At 38.9% G+C, this 25,334-nt stretch overlaps 1 protein-coding gene across 3 annotated transcripts in view; it reads right to left on the reverse strand.

Annotated features, from left to right (window-relative positions):
* The window catches only part of TAFA2 (TAFA chemokine like family member 2), a 417,458-nt gene that overhangs the window by 289,522 nt on the left and 102,602 nt on the right, over window positions 1-25,334 (reverse strand). The window contains exon 2 of one of the 3 annotated variants that reach the window (XM_070271829.1): window positions 11,449-11,550. The exons of the other annotated variants lie outside the window; for them this stretch is intronic. The gene's annotated coding sequence lies outside the window, so the exon portion shown is untranslated. The remainder of the gene's footprint in view (window positions 1-11,448; window positions 11,551-25,334) is intronic. 3 annotated transcript variants of the gene reach the window in all.

Genomic DNA, 25,334 nt, shown 5'->3' on the forward strand with positions numbered 1-25,334 from the left:
TTTCAGTTATGTATTTGTGTACCTATTGGACTGCAATTAAAATCTATCTCTTATTATAGGTAACTGCCAAAAACCTTTGAAAGTCAATAGAGAACCATTATGCATAAACATAAGCATAAAAGTAAATGTAAAACTTAACTCTCTCTTACAATTTATGTATGTAGTTCACTTCCCACACAAATCCAAGAATTGAATACACTTCCACAATATCTAAAGTTCTATCCAACAAAGAAAAATGATTCTCTGCATTAAAGTCCAAATTTTCATTTCTGAGGTTACGACTTACGTTTTTGAAAACTGGAAATAAAAATTTTCTCCTTCTATCGCTCTATCCACCTCCTCTAACTTCTTTTTCTTGTTGGCAGAAGGGGATATTTGAAGTTGAGTAGCACAAGGCAACTCACACATTGGCTAGCTCACTAGTTTCCTAGAAGTTTAAACCAATCCCATCCTCGGTTCAGCAATATGCTATTGCAGTAACCAATACTCCCTCTAATTTTCAAAAACGTGTATAGAGTATCATGCTATAAAAGTAACTAACCAGAATGTCTGAACATAACTTAGAGAAGTTAACTTGATGTCTATAACTACTAGTGTGGCATATAACAATTAATAAATAATAATAATTATTATTATGAGAAGTAGCAGCAGTATCTAGTCTAACCAGTCACTGGTGTACTAGCAGAAAAAAATTGTTCTAGAACTTTCAGGGAGCTGGGAGTTTGTGGTCCATAGGCTTCCCTGACTTCCCTCACAACATACCCACTCTCCTGGAGTTCCATCTCGGCAATCTGCAACTCTCTTGGGCTGATTTTAGGCAACCACTGGGCACTTTTGTCTGCTCCGATATAGATCTTCATACCTGGGGACAAACGAACCCTTTAGCCGGGATCTCCCAGAAGCACTGAGGTCACAAACGTTTGACCATCGAGGGAAAATGATAATCAAGAACTCCCTCAGAGACAGTGACTCCTGTGCTCTCCAGCAAGCTAAACAGGTGCAGACTGCCTCCAAAATAATAAAGCAAAACAGGAAAAACAAAGCCCACTTCCCAGGAGGGGGGGTGAGGGAACAGGGAAGGGAGGTAGAGGAGGCGGGAGAAGAGGTGGTCTCTAACCCTTTGTCAAGATAAACGAGCTAGCATTTTGTTTAGAGCTTTTCCATTTCTGTTCCTGAGAGAAAGGCCTTTAGTTTTCCTTTAGTTTTCCTTCTCATGCTGTCCTTTCTGATTTTGGTGTCAAAAGTGTGCTATATGCTCCATTGCTAATCTCTGGAAAAGCGTGTGGTGGAATACTGGAATTACTTCTTCCTTGAATGTTGGGATCAACTTACCTACAATACCATCGCAGCCTGGTGTTTTATTTGAAGGAAGATTTTAATTTCTCCAGTACTTTTAAATTTTTTTCAGGTTTTCTATTTCTTTTTGAGTGTTGGTGAAAAGTGATTTTATAAAGATTTTATTCCACTTTTGCCTGTTTTCAAATTTACTGCCATTAAGTTATGTACAATATCTTTCTGATCTTGTTAATTTCTCAATTGTGTCCACTTTATTCTTAATAATTTTTTATTCTTGCCTTTTTTTTGATCCATCTTACTAGATATTTGCTAACTGTGTTAGTCTTTTCAAAGAAACAAATTTTAACTTTGTTGATCCTCTCTCTTAAAATCATGTTCTCTTTCTAAATTGTATATTTATATCCAGGTTTATTTCTACTATATTATATTGTTTTTTCTATTATATTGTTTTTTCTCATTTTCTATGCTTTTTTCTTCCTTTCTTGCCTTATCTTAAATTATTGTTTCTTTCTCATTCCATTTTTTACTTTACTAATTTAGAAATTATGTACTCCATCCCTTTTCTTTGAGTCTTACCCTTGAAATTTTACTATGTATGCTTAAAAGGTAACGTCTGAAATTAATTAGTATTATTACCCTCCTTTCACAAAATATAAGGAATTCAGGATACTTTAACTCTTGTCATACTCCACCCTCAATTACGTGCTGTTGCCAAATATTTCAGTTCTCTCATTTTAACCACACTAATTAGACAATATTGTTACTGATTCATGCAGTGGGTATCAGTTTAGCTGTACCCACAAGTTTCTGATTTTCTTTGTTCACCATTCCTTCTTGCATTCAGATCTCCTTTAAGGAATCGCTCTTAAGTACATCCTTTAGAATTCCACTTAGTGAAGGATCTGTTGATGACAAGCTCTCTCTTCATCTGAAAATATCTTTGTTCTGCCCTTATTCTTGAAAGACTGATTTGCTGAATATAAAATTAGAGTTAGACAATTGCTTGCTTTTAATAAATTAAGATATCCTTCCACTGTCCTCCGAATTCCACTCTTGCAGCTGAAAATCCCACCCTGTGTGTCCTCCCTTTGTAGAGTATCTGTCTCCTCGTTGGGCCAATTGTAAGATCTTAGCACCCTCACTGGGATGGGCCTCAGGCATAGATTTCCTTTTGCTTACTTGGGGATTCCTTGGGTTTTCCTAAACCTAAGAATTAGTATCTTTTTCATCAATTTTGAAAAATCCCAAGCCATTAGCTCGTCAAAATTTACCTCTCCCGCATTCTCTCTCCTCTCTCCTCCCACAACTCTGATTAGGTAGATGTTAAACCTTTCATTTATGATTTTATTCCTCAACATACAGAAAGTGCTCACTAGGTGCAGACACTGACTCAGGCACCCACCGGGAGTGCAGTGGTGAGTAATGCTGGCAAAGCCTCTCCCTAGAGGCCTACACACTAGGGAGGCACTAGGGAGGCAAAGCAGATGGAAGGAAGGAAGAAACTGCAGTAACAGTGTGTCCGATAGACGTAAGTGTTCATCTCCTGGCCTCCCTTCCATGTGTGCTCATCTCTTCTTCTCTGTGCCCCTTTCATTCATTCATTCCAGAATTACTTACTGAGGTGCCAGCCGGAGGCCAAGTGGTTAAGTTCGCCTGCTCTGCTTCGGCAGCCCAGGGTTTGGCCAGTTCGGATTCCGGGAGCAGACACGGCATCACTCATCAGGCCACGCTGAGGTGGCGTCCCACATAGCACAACCAGAGGCACTCACAACTAGAATCTAAAACTATGTACTGGGAGGCTTTGGGGAGAATAATAAAAAAAAAAAAAAAAAAAAAAAGATTGGCAATAGTCGTTAACTCAGGTGGCAATCTTTAAGGAAAAAAAAGAATTAATTTCTGAGCTTCTACTATGGGATAAGCATTATTTTAGGCTCCGGTTTGGCTGCACTAAACACGAAGAACAGTCCAGTGCGGGGGTAGAGGGAGACAAGCAATAACGTTAAAAAAATAGTATGTCACTGGGTAATGAATACTACAAAGACAAAGAAAGCATGGTGAGAGATAGGGGAAGTGCAGGAGGCGCTCTTTTATTGTGGATGGTCAGGGAAGCCCTCCCAGATAAGGTGTCATTTGAAGAGAAACCTGAAAGAAGTGAAGGAGCAAGCCACGTGACCATCTGAAGTACAGTATTCCAGGAGGCACAAACAGCAAGAGCCAAGGTAAGTTCATTCTGAGTAATTTCTTCAGCTCTGGCTTATAGGCCACCAATTCCATTTTCAGCTATGTGTATTGCTTAGGCTGTCCCTTGAGTTCTCAGCATCAATTGTCTTTTTCATTTAGAAGTTCTATTTACTTTTCAAAGCTGTTTGATCAGTTTCATAGTGTCTTGTTTCTTGCTCATATTTTAATCTCATTTTTCATTTCTTCAAACTATGTTAAATATACTTATTATATATTTTTTGTGTCTGATAATTCTAATATCCGAAGTCTTTGAGGATTAGTAATTTATTGTTGCATAATAATATTACCACAAACTTAGAAACTTAAAACAACGCCCGTTTATCATCTCACAGTTTCTGTGGCTTAGGAGTCTGGGCATGGCTCAGCTGGGTCCTTGGCTCAGAGTCTCACAGAGCTGCAATCAAGCCAGGGCCACTATCTCATCTGAGACTCCACCTGGGGAAGGTTCCACTTCCAAGCTCACAGGTTGTTGGCAGCACCCAGTTCCCTCAGTCTCCAGACTGAGGGTCTCACTTTCTGGCTGGTGGTTGACTGGAGGCTGCCCTCAGCTTCTTGCCTCACGGTCTTCTCCTCAGGACATCTCACAACATAGTCGCTTGGTTCTTCAAAGTCATCAAGGAAGAGAATCTCCTAACAAGATGTGCAGTATGACATTATGTACCGTAATCGCAGGAATGACACTCCATCACCTTTGCCATAGTCACTGGTTAGGAGTCACAGGTCCCACTCACGCTCACGGTGAGGAGGCCACACAAGGGCGTGACTGTCAGGAAGCAGGGATCACGGGGCCATTGCAGTGCACACCTGCCGCTGGGCCTGATTCTCTTGCCCGTTGTTTCAGCTGGTTCTCTCACATGGGGCCTTGTTTCAACTGAGGTCGTTTTCTTTGTTACCTTGTCTAAGGAAATTCCTGGAGGCACAGATAGAAGAAAGCTTCCTCTAGAGAAGATTTAGCTTTGCTTCTACCAGTAGCATCAGGAAAAAGGAAATGAAGGACTTGTTGAAATCAACTTCTGGTTTAAGGTTTTTTAGGGACCACAGAAACAGCAAGAACACAAATTTCAAACTCATGTGAGAGCCATATTGTTCTTACAAATTCTCAAGAGTGCTTTTCTTTCCTAAACCCAACAATAATGTCAAGCGAAGCATATTTTCTTGCCTGGTCTCTCTGCACGATGCGTTCTCACTGGTTTACTCATTCACTGAAGGCGCAGCCCTTTGGTCTAAACTGTCCACTTTGGGTGGGCCTTCGGTTTGGTCCTCAGCCTTCTGCCCTGAGCAGCCCTCCAATAAAAGTTCCTTTAGGCAGATGCCTCTAGGGATGTTATAAGTACTAAATACATCCTACAGTGGGGTGAGGGAAGGGCAGTCACAAGATGTGAGGGAGAAAAAAATGTTACATTTTTAGCATAAACTTTTAATATAATTAAATCAGATTGTCACTATGAGGTTACTCACGTCATGAGGTACAAGAATTAACTTTGGAAACTGGAGGCACCATAGGACTAGGGAAAGCTACAAGGTGCCCCAAGAAAGTAAGAAGGCATCATTTATCCATTTGGCAAATATTTACTGAGCACCTACAAGCTATCAGATGAGACAGTTTTCTGGCTTTTGGAGACATCACTGGATACAAGTGACAAAACTCCTTGCCCACAGGGAACTTACGTTCTAGTAAGTATGATGACATTAAGCTATTTATTTTAAGGGTAGAAAACACGTGGCCCAGAGTTGTCCAAGGGAAGCTCAGAAAAAAAGAGATATAGACCATAAAACTGTCCTAGTTGGCCACTTTATTTAGAATCAGTCATATCCTTATTTTCAAGATCAAATCTTCATCTTAAAATGCTTGCTAAGTCTGATAATAACACGCTTTGCCCTGTAGGAGGAACTCAAGCTTCTTGCGTCCGGATGGGGAGCATTGATAGAGATAAGATTAAAAATAATATTGGCATAGGAGAGGATTTTTCAGTATGACCTGACAAGAAGTTAAAGGTTTTTTCTTCTGTGCATGGAGTATCCTTTGAACACTTGGAATTTCTTCTTTTAGAATATTGCCCTCTTGACTCTCAGCCTTATTTTGAAATGTTTGCTACCACATGGTTGGTGTGGATAGACAGTCAGTCCCTGGACAGCCTAGCTAGGGAGTCTCTCTCCCACTCTGAGGACACCTGTGAGTGAGCAGCTAGGCCATCTCTGCTCTAAGTCTCAGGACAAAATGTGATGCCTTTTTCCTTGGGTTCATCTTTCCCTCCTCATCTTACCATCTGAGGAGTAAGAGCTCAAGGGTCAAGTTCAAACTGTAGGCCTGGGGACAAGGGCCAAGTATGATGGGACTGTTTTTAACCTAGGCCTTGCATCAGAAAGACAAAGTACACTGGAAGTCCATGCATAGTCCAATCTAACTTACAAGGGCCAGGGGTTTGGAGCCAAAACTTACAATGACAAAAAAAATTATTACATCGAAGTGTCGCATCTGCAAGTTTTTCTCATGCCCCTGCAATTGTGGTGGAGAGCTGGTCAAGGATTCAGCAGTGCAGGTCCCAGGCTGACTCGCCCCTTTCCATCCTGAAGTTAAATCTAGTCAGGTCCAACCCCACTGCCCCCTTGTCTTGATGTGCTTGGAATGATGGGGAGAGGTGAGCTCACCTGTACTAGTTTTCTGTTGTTGGCACAACAAATTACCACAAACATAGTGGCTTACGACAACAGAAATTTATCATCTTACACTTCTGGAGCTCACCAGAATGAAATCAAGGTGTTAGCAGGCAGTATTCTTTTCTGGAGGTCTAGGGGAAAATCATTTCTTGCTGGTTGACAAAATTCAGTTCCTTACAGTTGTAAAACCAAGGTCTCCATCTTCCTTCTGGGAAAGCTAAAGGTCTTTCCTGGCTTTCAAAGGCTTCTACATCCCTTTAAAGGCACTACATGCCTTCCTCTATCTTCAAAGCCAGCAACAGCAGGTCGAGCCCCTCTCACACTTCAAATGGTTCCTCCTCCTTCTTCCGTTTCATCTCTCCCACCCAGCAGAGAAAGGTGGGCCACTCTTATGGACTCATGTCATTAGGTTGGGCCCACCAAGATAATCCAGTAAAATCCCCCCTCTTAATGTCCTTACCCCGATCGTACCTTCACAACCACTTTTTGCTATTGTTTTTGACTGTTTGTGCCCTCCTAAAATTTATATGTTGAAATCCTACCCCGCAATGTGATGGCATTAGGAGGTGAGACCTTTGAGAGGGAATGAGATCGTGAGAGTAGAGCCCTCATGGATGGGATTAGTGTCTTATAAAAGAGGCCCCAGAAACCTCACTCTCACCCTGCCCACCATGTACAGATATAACGAGAAAATGGCCATCTGCAACTCAGAATAGGATGCTCACCAGAACCCGACCTGGTCTCAGACTTCCAGCCTCAAGAACTGTGAGAAATAAATTTCTGTTGCTTAGAAGTCCCCTAGTATATGATATTCTGTAATAGCAGCCCATACTGACTAAGACAGCCACATAAGATAGCATATTCACAGGTTCTGAGTATTAGGACACAGACATCTTTGGCGGGCCATTACTCTGCCTAGCACACAGCCCTAAAGACTTGGATCCATGATGGTCCTTAAGCAGAAAAATTGTGCTGCCTACAACGAGAGGCTGGGTTGGGAAGAAGGGAAGGATTTTATTAACAGCCTCTTTTCGTCATGCACAGAACGAAATGGGAGGCTTCAAATAACTGCTATAATTAAGTTACTATTATATAAAAATGATTTTAGAAAATTTCCAAGAGGAAATAAACTTCCTAAATAAAGTAATAGAACTTTTTTCTAATAAAGAATAGAACTTTTTATTGGGGTGCACTTATTTTGTGATACAGAACTAATAATAACTTTGCAAGCTATGTGCTAAGTTCCCATTACATACCCTTTAGATGCTTTATGAAATAATAATCCAAATCTATAACACCAAACCATGTCACAATAGGGAAATATTCGTGTCCATAAAAACTTTAATAATGACAATGCGTTCGGTTTTTTCCTTTCTCCAAGTTTATGTTTGTGGTACTTTATCACTTTAGGATAATTGTCTTTTTTCATGATGTAAGTGTTTTCCAATAATTCAACCTGACATGGAAAATTTAAAACTGTTCTTTGTGATTTCAGAGTACATTTATCTGTTCCTGTTAGAAGATTAGTTTCTTTTTTAGTATTATTTAGTCATTTTAGCCTTCTTGTAAATGATAGCTGCTTTGTAGAAGGTAAAATTGGTTATAATCTTTTACTGTTAAAGCTTTCCAAAAATCGTAACATGAAATAGTCGTGCGATATCTAGTGCTAATCTAAGCCAACAGATATAATAATTGGGCTATGTGTTTATTTTGTGTTATGAATAAATTCAGGAGCCAAACTTTACCATAAAATTCTGATTTGCTTATCTGCAAAAGTTTATGTGAGGAAACAGAACTACGTATTCCAAATATAGTTTGGGTTAGCCCTTAGTCAATGTTCTTGGATCTCTCTACAACAATGAAATCCATTCAGGAGGCAGCTAGGAACGAAAGGCACCTTTGATAGAAAGGCAGATACAGAGGAAACGAAGTGCTCATCTTAATGGTTAACCAAGTCATATATTTCTGTCTCTCTATTTGACCAATGAATGTTTTTCATATAGTAAATTCTTCATTATTCAAATAGAAATAAAGTGTTTTGATATCTTAAATATTAAAGTTAATAGAGATAGACAAAACGTAGATTTCCTGTCATCAAAAACCTTAAGAACAAAATTTAATCATCGTTAATGATATAGATATTCCCAGAAATGAATCCAAATACAAAGAAAGCCAGTAGTGTTTGGTTGTCACACCTAGGAAAGGTGGCTGGACACACGCAGGAAATAGATCAGATGATCCTCACGTTTAAGGGCAAGAGAAGCTACTCAGCAGACAAACAATAATGAGAGCGAGTATTTGTTGCTCACCTTCCTCTGTTCCTGAAAGAGTGTGAGGTGCTTCACACACATTAACACACTCCTTCCAACAGCTGTGTGATTTATGTGGCATGACCATTGCAGAGATCAGGAAACTGAAGCTCAGAGACAATTTTTTAAACTTGCCAAAAGTCAAACAGCTAATACAGTGTCAGAGTTGGGGTTTTTGAATCTGAGGCTGAGCTCAAAGTTCATGATCTTTTTAAAATTTACTAAAAACTTTACCTAACAGTTGAAAACACTATTATTTTTTAAATTAAACCTTAAATTTTAAGATACTTTTATTCTGTGGGCTTTTGGAACACAGAGACAGAGATCATGTTGCCATGCTGTATCATTGTACACAGACAAAAAAAAAAAAATTGTGTGTCAACTTAAAGAACTGTAGTTGTCAGACAATAAACTTACCTATGCTTTCTTAGCAACAAATTCCAAATACAACATTAAGAGGGAACCCAGGGCTAGCTCAGGAGCCAAAAACAATAAAAGGAGAATAAAAGGGAAAATATACATCACCCAAATCTGTTGGACTTTGGTTTTCAAATTTGCCTCTGGTGGATTCAGCAGAGAGAATGAAAAACCCTAAAATAATTATCCGAATAAATTTTCTGTTTCTGTTCAATGTAATCATTAAGTTTTCCATTTGTTTCACATACAGTATAATTTTAGGAAAAAACTGACATATACCTGAATTGTATACCTTAATAAGTGATATTAAGATACATATTAGTTCACTAAATATTAATCCATCTGCAAACCTGAAACAAAATGGTGGAAAATTACACCTTTCAAGTATGCATGGTTTCCATAGAATTCACAGAATTTCCACCAACTATCTCTGTGGGAGACCACTGACAATCCTCATTGCAAGTCTCCTATTCAATTTGCACCATCTTATGAACTACGAGTCCAGTTTCTGTTGCCTATATTTCTCTAAATCATCAATTTTACTACTTTAATTAACAATATGAAGTCTTGCACATACATAGTTGAATGCTACATACAATTTACTTTAGATGGCTGTTTTTGCTCTATTTTAACACTGCCTAAAAGGATTCCTCAAGATTAGTAAATCACGTGGCCTTGCTTTTTCCTCCAAGGAATTTAATTGCAAAACCCAGTCATGGAGCAAGCGTTTTCTGCAAGTGATTTTCATAACCAGTCCAAGCTTTGCATGAAATAAAAAGGTAATACACAACATATGTACTTTATTAAGAAAGGGCTCATCGAGGTGATAGACCTCACTTCCAGGAAAAACCACAAAGCAGTCAAAATGTCTACAATATTTGTATGGAGAGTAAACAGGAATCGGAATTTTCAAATTATAAAAATTAAATATTCAGCAACCTATTGCAAGCTAAAGTTCTGTGAAGAAACAATCACTGATCATAAAGTAAGAGGCTCTTATTTTCCCGCCCAGTCTTACCAGTGACAATTACACAACAACATTGAAAAAGTGTGCAGTTGAAAACTCCAAATCATACCCATATTTGCAAAATCATTAATCAGACTGAAGAACGTGTCATAGCATCTGGGTACAGGCCCAGAGTCCAATATATTATAAGCTCTTTTGTATTTAGTCTTAGTTGGCCTCTGTATCATGTAAAAGATCATCAGGTGTGGCAATTTTTAAAACCATACGGTTTGACTAACCAAGAAGCATTACGCATGCTGATAAAAATCTGACTTTGCGTGTATGTGAGTGCGCTAATGATTAATGGAGGTGGGATTAGAACTCCAAGTTCTGCACATACAATATTTTGCCTCAAAAATAATATTTACACCTGTGCTCAGCCTTATCATCCACAAAATGATAAAGAAAAACCAGTTTTTTCTTGCATGTCAGTTACAAACACACCAAGAGCCTCCAGAACCACACCACTTAATAAAACACATGGCCACAATTATTAATGTCAGTGTAACATAGAGAGCGCAATGCATGGAGGAAGTCTTGAGACGAGCCCTGTCATTTCTAAGTGACTAGGAACAGTAATTTTTCACAAAACATACTGCAAATTAGTAACTGGAAAGTAAAAAAGAAGAATTCCCCACACAAATAAAAGGCTGATAACCCTTTCATTCCCTGAAACAGCTCAATTTTTTTTTATAGATTTTTTGAAGAAGAAGAAGATTAGCCCTGAGCTAACATCTGCCGCCAACTCTCCCCTTTTTGCTGAGGAAGACTGGCCCTGAGCTAACATCCAAGCCCATCTTCCTCTACTTTATATGTGGGACGCCTACCACAGTATGGCTTGATCAGCAGTGCATAAGTCCACACCCAGGATCCGAACCAGTGAACCCCCGGCCACTGAAGTGGAACGTGCGAACTTAACCACTGCACCACCGGGCTGGCCCTCCAATTTTTTTTAATGGTGAAATAGCAGACAAAATTTTACTCTCCTCAGAATATCAAAAGGAACTTTCAAGAAACATTCAAGTGTCTTCTAAATATCCAGGTGTCATTGAAAAGGCAAATAAAACAGACTTCACAATTAGATGTGCATTTTTATATTACTTAAATGACTTATTTTAACTTGACTATGTGTCTCTATTACTTTCTTTTTTTTCCTTTTTAATAATTTTCGGTTTTGCTTTTTCATTTGTTCAGGTTCTTCTGAGTAGAAAGGAAGATTATTAGCAACAGCTTTTCAGTTCTGCAAACTTCATTCCACAGTGGCTCAATGCTATAGCCACTGGACTATAATTCCTTTTCCCTCGGCTTCTATCAAAACAGAAATAATAAGGTTTATTTACCTCCCTCACTTTGAAAATACAAACACCAATGCAACTCAGAACAAATCTCTATATTTTTTTTTTTTCAATACAGGAAACATTGTGATGAACATCCTTATAAATACAATTGAAAGGGGGAAACTAGAACTACAAAGTAAACCTTTGAGAAATTTTAATTACAAATACCCCTACATGAGCTGACCTGAACTCCTGGGGGCCTCTCTTCAGTCCAATGTCACATCCTCAGTTAGCTGTGCAAATCCACCAGAGGCATCTTGGCACTAACACAGTTGTAGGATGGAGGCTGAGGGAGAAAGAGATGAGATGGGATTCTCTTTTTATAACCTCACCTCTGTTCTCTTTTGAAAAGCTGAAAAATATCAAAGGTAAGCTATTTTTCCTGTTGGCACCCTAAGAGTAATTATCTCATCTTTCACCTGCCTCCTTGGGATAGGTCTTACAATAGTTAAGCAAGGGGCTCATATATCACGCCAGTCGAATTATCAGATGGGCTCACTTTCTGTTCGAATATGGGAACGGAAAAATTCACAGACTCCAAATATTTTAAAAATTCAACTTAAAGGATTTCTCCCTCACCAAGACTGATGTTATCTTTGGCTTCATATAGGGGATTTCAGATGTTTTGTACTACTCGGCCAGTGTTAACAATCACTGAGAATCATGAACCTGCAGTCTGCATGATTGCATCCATCAGAAATATTGATGATCACGGGTAATCACTTAAAAATAGAAACGATGAGTTCCTACCGATTGAATGCGTCAGTGTTAGCAACATCAATGCCCACACAAATAGAAGGATGCTACTCAGAAACTGCGAGTCTGAAAGTCACTGATTTTCTCCATGTCTTAAAACTTTCTCATGTAGGGACAGCACAAAGCATGTCCTCTCTAGAAGTGAATGAAGCCAGCTTGAAAACCTCAGTCACAAAAGAAGCAGAGTTTGTATCACCACTTCCACAGAGAGGATTAGCTCATGCAATCTGTGGAAGCCACCAATCAATGGCTTCTGGGCTCCACACTGGCCTGCTCTCCAGGCCGACTCCTTTCTCATTGCTCCATGACAGACTGGTACCCTTTTCAGTTTATCTCTGACCATAACAGAACATCCCTAACGGCACAGGGGCAGCAAAGAATCAAAAAAGATTTCTCTAAAGGTTTGTGCTGTTTATTTTCTGTAAATCACTGATCTGGTGCTCCTATTGGGAGTCCAAGGGCACAGGGACAGCATCTAATCCTTTATTCTATACACACCTAGTACATTACCGAAATTAAGAGCATGCTGAACTACAGTTTGCCAGAGCTTAAGCTATCTCCTGGATAGATAGCCACCTTCAGAAGCTGCATGCCCCAGGAGCTCACCCAAATTGTATTTTAATAGCATGAACAAGCGCCAGGGAAACGTGAACAATAGACAAGAAATGCCTTAAACCATATAATGACACTAGCTAATGCGTGTGAGTAGTTCCTAAGTGCCAGGTAAACGTGTAAATAAGCTCCTTACATATGTATGCTAGGTCCAAGTGCTTGTTTCTTTTACTTGAAAAAAGAAAGTAATATATCACTACTCAGAACTCAATTGCCAGACATTTTTAAATGTCTGAATTTTAGTTCTTCCATATGACAAAAACAACACAATAGTGACCACGCATGTTGTTTCAGCTTCAGTGTGCATGTCCCTTGTATTCTTCGTTAACATTGTAAAGATTTGCTACCACATTTTAAAATAAAATAATTTTATCTGGATTAACTATGACTCTTGTTACTGCCAACGCATATATGTTGAGTTTTTTCTAATATTTTTAATGTTGCAATGGCCTGCCTCCCCGAAGACATTTATACACTTGCTCGCTGGTCCTAGGAGTGATGCTGATTCATCCGTTTACTCATTCTTTCATGAGCTGTCTGAGACCAGCTCCCAGCAAGGAAGTGAGGAAATTCCAAAGGTACCGAAGTCAGCTTCCTTTCTAAGATATGTATTGCTTGTGCTGTTTTATTTTTAGAACATTATTGGGGAATTTGAGTTTAAAAGGTGTATTGAGTGAGGTATAATAACAGCAACGGACCGCAGAGACTTTGTTAATCTCTTTCTAATACGGATACAACTGACAAGTTTTTTTAAGCAAACCTCAAAGGATATAATTCTTTCCGTAAGGACAAGAATGTGTGTGTGTGTGTGAGAGAGAGAGAGAGAGACAGAGACACAGAGAGAGAGGGGAGAGAAGAAGAAGAAAAAGGAGGAGGAGAGAGAGAGAGCAAGGAGATGGGGGAGGAGGAGAGGAAAAGCGGGAAGAGAAGAGAGAGGCAGAGAGAATATGCTACAAAACTCAGCAAATACATATCGAAAAATAGGACCAATAACCGTAAAAGCAAATACAGTCGACAATCTGATCTTTCGCTTGATTTAATTGAAACCCAAAGACTTCTAGTGGTAGTTCTTTGGCTAGAAGGTTTATGTCGAGGGCTCCCTTACTGATCGAGAAAGTGGCATAGCTCAATTCTTTTGCCTCTGCTAGTAGTTATGACTATTCCTACCTGCAGTAGTTAGGGCTACACCTGTAGTAACCAATGGGATAAGGGTGATCTGATAACAATTCCGAAATTCTTTGTAGTTCAAAAGAAATAGCATCCCAGCTACCCATAGAAAAATCCCTAATTATCTTGGACTCTGAATACCTCACCTAAAGTTCAAATAACCATGAATATCATTTTAGTGCAGCATGAGGTGTCAGTACCCTCTTTCTTGTTTATTTTTGATCTTTTTGTTTTTCATGTCCATGCTTGCAGGGGCCAGTGTATAGTTTATTACAGGCTCCTCATCTACTTCTTGGTTATAAAACATGAATGTTTCAGCTATACCAAACTTCAAATAAAGTAATCAAATCTGAACGCATGAAATAAATTGACACAACCCATCATGGCTTAGTGCCCTCATACAACTAATGTGAATTTGTCATGTTTAAGATGCAAACTGCAAAGAGTGCCACTCAATTAAAAGGCAAAAAAAAAAAGTCTTTTAATAAATATTTGTGAAAGCTATTGTAGACAGGCACCGTCCTGAGACTGTGAACACGGGATGGAGAGGACTTGTGGAGTCCCTTTCAAGGAGCTTAGAGACTGATGGGATAGAGGGTGATGAATGCTCTGGAAAGTCTGTGAAAGAAAGCCCCAGGAAGGCCTCTCTGAGGTGACGTTTAGGCTGAAACTGGGATGTCAAGAAAGAAATGATATAATGAAGTCAGGAGGAAGAGGTCTGCGGGCAGAGGGAATGCTCAGTGCACAGGCTTCCGATGCAAACAGGTTTGGCCTGAGGCTGGAGCGCAGTGAGCTGGAGTGGGAACAGGTCAGGGGATGATGAGCGCGGAGAAGCAGGTTGGTCATGCAGGACTGTGTAGGCCCCCGGAAGGAGAGTGGGTTCTTCTAAGTGAGACGGGGAGCTTTGAGGAGTTTTTAAGCAGGAGAACACCATGAACCTGTTTACATTTTTAAGACATTGCTCTAGCTGCTCCATAGAGGGTGAGTTCTTGGGAAGAATCCACCCAAGGAAGGATTCCAAAGAGAGGTGCTGCTGGCTTGGACTAAGATGTGAGGAGAAAGAGAAAAGACAGATTTGGTATATGTTTCGAACACAGCGTGAATCGTAACTGGCTGACGGAGCAAATGTGGGGAGCAAGGCTAACTCCTAGATATTTGGCTTGAACAACTACAGTCATGCATTGCTTAATGGTGGGGATACGTTCTGAGAAATGTGTCCTTAGGCAATTTTGTAATTATGCGAACATCATAGCATATACTTAGTCAAACCTAGATGGTATCACCTCCTACACACCTAGGCTGTATGGTTCTAATTTTGTGGGACCGCCACCACATATGCAGTCCATCATTGACGGAACTCTCGTTATGTGGCGTGAGACTGTATTGGGTGGATGATAACGCCAGTATGGAAATGGGGAAGTCTAGAAGAAGTAAACTTGTGGTGGGTGGGGAAATACAGTTTTCTTCTGCCCACATTCTATTTGAGATGCCCAGGCACACCAGTTCTTGGTGTTTTATCAAACAATATATTTCTCTACCATAATTTTATAAAAATTAATAGTAGCATGATAGGCAGGGAAACTGAACTTCTAATACTACATTTTAGACAGTATTTTGTCACACTTGTCCTCCAAGTGTCCTGGCTTAGACAGAGTTGCATCTCTGATGCATGGAAGCTGACATGTAACACGGGTGTGAGGACCAACATCCTTGGGCAACAATATCTTGCACCCTCCATGTGACAAATGGGTTACAGTACTGAGTGATCAAAATGATGGGGCAAAGTAAAAAAGGAGAACAGATTCCCTGATCAGCTGACAAAGCTGACTTTCATCCTAGGGCAGGCCATTCTTGTGCAATGAGACTGTTTAGTTAGAAAGAGAAATCGGTGTGAGAATTTAGTTATTGCATGTTCTTGTTCTCCCCTGAAACCAGAGCCTTTAAAATCCCTCCCACCAGAACAGCACAGAGGACAGGACAAGGGCTAAAACAGACTAATCCAGGACATTGCTTCTGATACCAGGAAGTGCTGCCACTTTCCGTTTATAGTATTATGGAAAACAAAAATAAGCAACATAGATCAATAGAAGTAAGCAAAAAATAGAGGCTGGAATCTGAAAAAAAATACTATAAATACCTTATCCTAAATTCCTGCCTGAAGATTTCACTATTACTCTAGTACTGTTCTCTTCTGTGTACTAGATGTTTTTCATAGTTTGTCTTCTTCCCTTTCATCTTAACATCAGCCCTATGAGGTAGGAATTATTATATAGATGAGAAAACTTGTGTTCAGAGAAGGTAACATGTAGTATTGTATAGTTACTAAGTGATAGAGCCAGATTTGACTTTGGGTCTGTTTAACTTCAAAACTCATGTTAGTGTCACTCTATTTTTTTTATAGTTTACTAGATACATTTATGATGACACAGTAGGTACACAGCACATTTTCAGTTACACACCATTATAAAGCGACAGGTAGACTCAGGTGGCACTGAGCTCTCCCTATGCCATGACAGACAAGAAGGGATCCTTCTATAGCATGGTGAGAAAGCTGTTCTTATGAGATGAACCAGCCCTCATGTTTGCACATTACTAAAGCACGTTAGATCTCTTTCTATCTTGCCTGTGCTATATGTTTATGATAGAAACATTTCTAAAGTACGTGAGCTGAATTTGAGGTTGGGTTGGGGGTGCAAATTTGCTTTCATTTGATTGACTTGGCTAGTAGTAGAGCATATAGTAGTGAAATCTATTTTTCACTAAATGTACAATCGTTAATGGATGCAATAGTGATTTAAGTTGATGTGTTATTTTCCCTTTACTTCCTAGAGTTAGAACACACACACACACACACACACACACACACACACACACACACACACACATACACTAAGGGAAATACAATGTATGGCAAAGCCAAGACTAGCTTTAGATTTCTGAGCCCAGGCAGTATATAGAGCACCAGGCTCCATAACATTCCAGGCCACAGGGCAGCACAGGCAGGGTTTTCCCAGGATATGTCATTAAGTACATTTTGTGCATTACAAAAATCCTCATACTTAATCTTGCTTAATCTTGAAATTGAAGGGCTCATTTAAAAGGAAGGATTTTTTTAAACCCTTCAAATTCTAGTCTCCAGTGCAATTTAATTTGGGGGGAGTGAAATGTCTTATGAGCTAATTCATAATTCACAAAACTTATTAGATGATGATGAATTTGTTAATTTGGGAGCATTTGCCATAAAACATTATATATGTCAAAGTTTTCTCATGACTAACAAATCCATAGAGATAGAATGCTTTGAAAACAAGAAGTTCTATTTCCCTCTTATTTCTGAAGCCGCATCCTTACATCATCAATTTGTTTTCATAACACACAGCATTAAGCCAGCTTATATATGCAGTATTCACATCTAGTACATCCAGAACCCTTTTATCTACATGATTTTTAAATGTTTAATGACTACAGGAAACTTGTCACATATCAAAGACAGGAATGTGTTCTTATATTCTCACATACTAAGCCTTGTACCAAGAATACAATATTCTTGGTTGTTATTATTAAATGAAATATTTGTGTAATAATAGCAGCTAGCACTTGAGTATTCACTATGTGCCAGACACAAATGTACTATTTACATGGTATCTTATTAAATATGTAAGTCATTCAATGTACTAGGTATTCCATTGAAAGAGAAATAAGGAAAAAGTAGTGCCCACCATGGTGAACATGCTAGCTGTCCACCAAAGTCAGTTGTTCCTCTGATGGTAATAAAGTTCTAGGGGGACGCAGAGGTCAAGCTAGACTTTGTGTATCCCCAGGCTCCCCTGCAGTTCTATGTGGCCACGTGTCCAAGCTCTTGCTTGTGGAGTATGGGTGGAAGCAACGTCTGCAAATTCCACCTCACTTGGTTGAGTGGAAATCAGTAGACTCGGATTAGATGCTCTTTTCCTTACAGCTACAGTGGCCTTGTCAGCTCCGTTCCTGATTGACTGGAAGGAGCTAAATGAAACACTTTACTTAGGACTGCTATTTAACCACTGTTGTGATGTTTGTTTGTACAGCAGCTTAGCCTACTGTAATTAACAGATCATACACATATACGCACACACACACACATATATATGTATGTACGTATGTCTGCATGCATATACATTCACACACATATACACATCTGTTTTATAGCCAATAACCAACAGGGGTTTTGTTTTCACTTTTGCAAGTTTATTAATCCATTAAGTTCTTTGAGAGTAAGCACAGACCACAACACTAAGAATATCCACATGAGCTATAAATGAAACTATTGTTTTCTGACTATATTGCTAATGATAACAAACATTTCAACTGTATAGCTTTGAACTTAAATTTTATAGTTTACAAAACATTCCCAAAACATTCTCTCTTGATCCTCATTACACTCCTTTTATTTCATAGATTCCAAACTAAAATTCAGAGCAGTTAAGTGACTTGTCAAAGAGTGCACAGCTGTCAACAGGCAGAGGAGGCACGAAACGGGAATCTGTGCTCTTTAGTCTACCTTATGCTGCCTCTCTGTGAGGATACCTCTGATGTTGGACTTGGTAAATTCAGCCAATTTGAACTATACATTTCAAAAGGTAAGGGAATTTTGCCTGCTGTTTTTATTTTAAAAATTATCTAAGATCAGACTTTCCTACTTCTATATGTTTGAGCATGTTTGGTATAATCTGTATTATTCTGAAAAATCCAATGGACCTTTGTGGAGAAACAGGAAAAGTAAACTGAAGAATTTTAAAGTTTAAATTCTCTTAGGAAAAAGCTTCCAAATGATCTTTAGGTTTAGTTAGCAGGGTCACTCAGTAAGATTTAAGGCATTAGAATCAGAAATTCACTTTTTTAAAATAAATAAATATTTCCAGTGCAAAATCCATATAACTTTTTTGAAAATCACTTTTCTGTCCTGGATTTCAGCAAAGTATTATTCACATGACAGTTGGGATAGTTCTATTTTTTGTGCTTCCTAAGCTCTGCTTAGAGTGTTCCAGGTATCTTTCTCAATAAAATCTAATATTCTCCTCACAACTCTTCCAAATTCTTCTTTTGCTAACATTAGATGTCACACATAAATCTGTGTGTATTTGCCAGGAACCTTCCAGAAGCATTCCTCACCCAACCTCATGTCATATTTAAACAATATGTCTCTTACCTCCCAAAAGAAGACAGTAAAACAACTTCTAATTCTTTTATCAATAGATTTAACGAGCAGTTCTACAAAGCAGAAGGAATAAAGACATAATTTATTTCTTATCCCCATAAGTGTCCTCACGGGCTACTGTTCAGATAAGATGGTTCTTCTGAAGACCCTGAAGATGTAAATAGCTGCTCAGGGCAGCACCAAAGTCTCTGGGAAAAAATACTATGGACCTCTGAAGAGGAGAAAAGAGCTCAAAAGTGGAGTTCTGATAGAAATGATTTCTCCTTAATGAATTTTAGATTCCTCCAGTATATTAGTCTAGATTCAGGTGATTAACTTCTAGAGATATTTGAAAATATTGCATATTTTTCAAATCCTAGATAATTATTTATGGATCCATCAAGCATAAAAGGAATTATTCAACACTACATAAAATATTAAATTCATTAATTACCAGCCTAGAGAATTATTGTTGGCTGACTTGATTAGGTCTCTGCTTAAAACCAACAGCTTAAAGACACTTCTTTCAATTAATTTGACATTTGTGATTTCAGAAGCTGCAAAACATATGAACATGGTTTAATGAGATGCTTTTATTCTGTGTTCTATTTTCATTAATTGACAAAGAAATATTCACTGATATTTTGGCTCAAAGCCATTGCATAAGCTATCTTTTACATAAGAGTAAATTAAGAATTAAAGTTCTTTCTTAAATTAGCAAGTAATGATTGTTTAATTACACAAGAGGAAATGCTTGGTAACTTCTTTCCGGATTGTTAAAAGGAAAGTAGCATTGTTGGTGAAGAAAAGAGGATCAGCATCAAGAGTGGCTGATTTCCGAGAAGAAATTTATTTTAATGACTAGATCATTAAACCCTTCTAAAGCTATGCAACAGGTATTATACAGCACGGAACAAGCTTTACAAAGATATAAAAGCTCATTTCTCCTTTAGCAGCCAACATATCACTTTGTTCCAACTCTCTTCCAAACTTTGACAACTTACCAATATTTTCCAGTATTGCCTGTCTGTCTCCAAGGCTTTGTCTTATTATCCCACATCCTCCCCTAAGATGATCTCATCCACATCCATGAACTCAGTTGGCACCAATATGCTGACTGTCAAAATCCACACCTTGAACACACCTCATTCTAAGTCCCCAATCCATATTTTAAAACCTCTACTTCTATATCACAGGAACCTGAAAATAGACATGTTCCAAGTTTGCTATCTCTACTCTCTACCTCCAACATTCTGTTAGCCCTCCTACATCCCTTCTCTTGATGAATGGTTTCAGTCTTCTCCCTCAGTGCTTTTTCAGTGTTCCTCTGGGTACACCTGGCCTTCATATTGCCAGAGCAATGCCATGCTTCACAAGGAGGATGGGAGAACACTAAAATCCTCCACTCTGGTTCACTTTGGCCCCTGGCGATCCATGCAGTTCAGCTTATATGCCGGTTTCAAAAATTTCTCTTGATGGGGGCTGGCTCCGTGGCCAAGTGGTTAAGTTCGCGCGCTCCACTGCGGCGGCCCAGGGTTCAGATCCTGGGTGTGGACATGGCACTGCTCGTCAGGCCACATTGAGGCGGTATCCCACATCCCACAACTAGAAGGACCTGCAAGTAAGATATACAACTATGTCCGGGGGGTTTGGGAAGATAAAGCAGGAAAAAAAAAGAAGAAGAAGATTGGCAATAGTTGTTAGCTCAGGTGCCAATCTTTAAAAAACAAAAAAAACTCTCTTGAGAACAATTCCTTAAGTTCTAACTGTAGCCTTTCTCTCTGTAGGGTCATACACAGTCCATCGAGTCAGACTGTATTCCCAATGCCATGTCATCATGTGCAACTGCCCCTCTCTCCATCCTCAGCTCTCCAGGAACCATACAGTAACATCTCCTTGGCAAGCCCCTTTCCTCCAAACAAGTCTATCCACGCAAAGAGAAGCCTAGGTGAATTGCTGATCTCACCCACCCAGACACATTTGAATCTGTTTAATCTCAACTGTCACACACACGCATACGCATGTCCCCAAATCTGCAAACTCAAGAGTCTGCATTTCTCACCACCTACCACTCACCTTCATCCTCGTCACACGAGCTGGAAGTAAACTGGCATAAGAAAAAAAGAGCATGAATTTAAAATGCCAAAGCTTGTAAAAATATACCTTATCAATTAATTTTAAATTATGTATTATTTCTGATAGGTTTATGGGGTTGGTGTCAGCCGTGTGGCTTGGCAAAGGTTAAGCAGCATGTTGTTGCTAAATCTAGGAGCTAAAATCAGTATTCCTGTCTGAAAATAAATCTAGGCTATTCATGTTAATATGGTCCAATCTACTCACTTTTTTCAGAAGAAGCTGCTCACAGAAAGTGTATCAAGTAGCATGCTAATGGCAAAGCCAATCCCTTAATCTCCCTGCATTAATTTTCTACTGCTGCCTTACAAATTACCAAAAACTTGGCAGCTCAAAACAATACCAATTTATTAGCTCCTACTTTGATAGGTCAGAAATCCAAGCACATGGACTCTGGTTTCACTGCTCAGGTCTCACAAGCTAAAATCAAGGTGGCAGCCAGGCTGAGTTCTCATCTGGAGCTCAGCTCCTCCTCCCAGGCCACGTAGGTGTCTCAGAATTCAGTCCCCAGCAGCTGAACAACCGTGGTCCGTAATTCCTCCTTGGCTATCAGCTGGAGGTTGCTCTCAGCTCCCAGAGGCCAGTCACATTCTTTGCCATGGGGCCCTCTCCCTCTTCAAAGCAAGCAACAGAGATTCTCCCTTGGGTCAAAAAAATTCCCACTCACTCTGAATTTCATTCTCCAAGAAGAGTGTAGTCCCTTTTAAAGATTCATCTGATGAGGTCAGGCTCACCAAAGATAATCTCCCTTTCCTAAAGCCCCTTATATTCACAGTCGAGGCCCACATTTGAAGGGAGGGAATTATTTAAGGACGTACACCAGAGTGTAGAAATCTTCTGGGCCTTCTCAAAATTCTACCCTTCCTACTTATAATAGTTCTTTCCTATCACATAACCATGCACTAGATTGAATTAGCCCCTAGGCAGGAAGGGGAAGGAAAAAGTAGAAAAAGGAATAATAGACACAGGGGTGGAGAATGCGTGCTACCGTTATGGCTTCTTTGATTTGCTACATATGTGAACTTTACAAAATTCTAAAGTCTATGCATTATTCAATGTGGATCTATTAAATCTCTGAGTTTCTCTGGCCTTCAGCTTCATAATTCATAAAACAATGATTCCTACTTTGTATGACCATACATTCACACATCATATATTTTATTATAAACCGTAAAAGGTGACAGAAGAGAAAAAAATGGTCTCAACTTTATCTTACTGTCCATGAAGAACAGTCTATACACCCGTTCAGGAGAAGGCAGCCTCCAAGGCTTTGACAAAAGCCCTATGTGCTCTGAGCACTAAACCTCCCTCTAAGTATTACCGCTATTTACAGAATTATAATAATATCTTTGCAATTATTTAATCATGTTAACTTTTCAAGTTACCTTCACAATGATTGTCACGTTAATTTTATAATCTAAAAAATTCATGTAATATAGGCAGAGCACGCGTTACTTTTCTCATTTCATGGGTGGAAACAAACCTGAGTCTAAGAAAGGTTAAAGGATTTTTCCTCAACAAGTTAGGAAGAGAAGCAAGAGGAGATTCCAATTTTCTCCTCTGGCCTGAGGCACTTCCTCTTCCACACTGCTGCCTGTCATCTTTATCAGCAAACAACTCTTCTTTTCAAAACTGTACAAACATCACATCTTGTTTCTCTCTCGTTGCACAGGGCATAGCACGTGGTCAGCGCTTGTTGAAGCTGTGTGCCAAATGTGGTTCCAGCCTGCGCTGCCGGGGCTGCCCCAACACAAGACACAGACCTGCCTTCACAAAGCTCATCAAGCTCAGACATTATTTCCCAAGGAGAGTGATTTCTGACTCAGTCTCCAGGGAGCAACCAAATGCCTAAGCACACAGAGTCTTTTGATGTGGGCTATGAAATCAAGCAAAGACAGAATTACATCATGTATCAAAATAATAACCAGTCACAAACTCACCACAGTAGAACATTTCAATTGAATTCCTAAGAATATCCAATATAATTTTAAAATATAACCTCTAAGAATAATCTGTGTCATTTACTTACGAAAAAGAACAGTTAACACATAACAGCAACTATGGGTCCACCATGTTCTACAGTGATTCTTTTTTCCATTTAATCCGTGCAACAACCCTCTGAGAGTAGGTGCTATTATTATCCTCATTTTACAGATGAGAAAACTAAAGCAAAAGAAGAAACTTGCCTCAAATCATACACAGTAAGTGGTAGAGCTGAAATTTAAACTCTCACAATCTGGTTCCAGAATCGAGGCTCTTAACTAGTCGGCTCTGTTGCCTCAGTAAATATTTGTTGACTGTTTTCTAAATTCCAGGCACCAGGAATTTATTCTTTATGGGTTTTTTTAATTAACGTAGATTATAAACAGGCACAGCTATCTGTTATGATCTGATATGACTATGATATGATCTGATCTGAATTGTCACTTTGGGTAGACAATGAACTGTTATGGTTTCTACAACTTTCCCAACGCCAGTGGCCACTTCTTCCTTCTACCTTTCTGTTCTCAGAAGAGAGCTTGCAGGTGTAAAGGAGTTTCAGAAGGTAGAAAAATGCCTACTGGACACCCCCCAGTCAAAGTCCAATTAAACATTTCTCTGGGGTACATGCCAAAAACAGCAGGTTTTATCTTTTGAAATACGTATATCTTTTAATAATGCCTCTCTCCTCCCTACCATCAAAGCAACATACAATTAAATAGGGGTGAATTTTTGTTAATCTGAGTCTGAACAATATTTTTATAGCTGCAAATCCAAATCACAGTTGACTACAAAGACTTGTACGTCGTCTACAAAAAAAAATTTATTCTGCCATTAAGAACTTTGATTTGTCTCTCAAAATTTTAGCATAAGACAGAGAAATATGTCCTATACATTTTAAACATAGTTTTTATGTAGCAATGGCCAGGAGATCGCAGAGGAACTAGTGTAGGAGTGTCTTTAGTGTACTGGAGTTTCAACAGATTTTCTCTGTCATTAAAATATCTAGAACATTTAAATTACATTAGTAGCCTTAGCATTTATGTGACTTTTTAAATTTTTTATCATCTAATTTGAATTCTTCCCACACTGCTAACTGTTACTTGGAGAATGTTGTATTCTCATTGTGTGTGTGCTTGAGTGTGTGTGTTTCAAAAGGTACTTACAAAAAGAGATGCATCAGTATTCCCAGGGTGTTTTTAAGCTGAACTCCAAATTCAAGAGATTTATGGCTTAAGTATGAGTACACAGTACATTTTCAAAAAGGCCAACCTTTCATCAAAATCTGTACTAAGTACGCAAAGAGACAAAATCATCTAGCAACGGCACTACATTTTTCTAATATTTTCTCTCACCTTTTTATATTTCTTTCCCTTCTACAATTTTTAAATACAAGTTTACAGGAAAGCTTTTCAAGGGCACAGAACCACTTCCCAATTATATGCTTAATACTTAAATACCTAACAGCTTACCTAATACTTGTTTAAATAATGAATCCAATTATGACAATCATTAGCATTTTTCCATTTGCTCTTCTCTAATTATCATAGTACAGTACAAAAGTAGAGACGTAACCCAAATGATCCAGAATAGAGCAGTGCATAGTCAGATCCAGAAGTGGGAAAGGCCTCTTGGCATATTTACTAATGCACAGTTGAAAATGTTTGCCAAAACCTGAGAGCAACGTTTGGACATGAATCTGCAATAATTTTTATGAGAGGAGAAATTCTGCTCCCAAAAAAAGGGAAAAAAGAGAATAGTCAAAGGCAAGTTTCTCCCACCAGTGGTTCACTTTCTTCTGTTGAATTTTTCCTTCCTAATGAGCAGGCCTCATGCTTAGACCATCATAAACACTCATGCCTAGAGGTGAAGACTGGACGAAGAGGCAGCCGAGATGGCAGACATATGTCTCAATGACATAAGCTTGGAGAAACACTCTAAAACCCACCCAGGGAATTTATTTCATTTTCTTTTACCCATAATCTGTAGAGTTGAGAAAACAAATCTCATGTTTAAAAAAAAAAACAGTGAGAGAGAAAAGTTATAGTCAAGACATGTTGACATCAATTAAAACATTTATTAAGGCTTTCCTGATTCCGTAGTTGTTCCCATGCCGCATGAACCAGAGGGTATTCTCAAAATTCAGTTCTTCCAGTGATTTGAATTAAATGAATATCCAAGTCTCTTTCTTTCCTCAAAAAGAGACATATAACCTGTTTGAGGTGCCTCAGAAGTCACTGCATTCATCA

The sequence above is a fragment of the Equus caballus genome, chromosome 6 (genome assembly GCF_041296265.1).
Source record: "Equus caballus isolate H_3958 breed thoroughbred chromosome 6, TB-T2T, whole genome shotgun sequence".
In the NCBI taxonomy this organism is placed as follows: domain Eukaryota; kingdom Metazoa; phylum Chordata; class Mammalia; order Perissodactyla; family Equidae; genus Equus; species Equus caballus.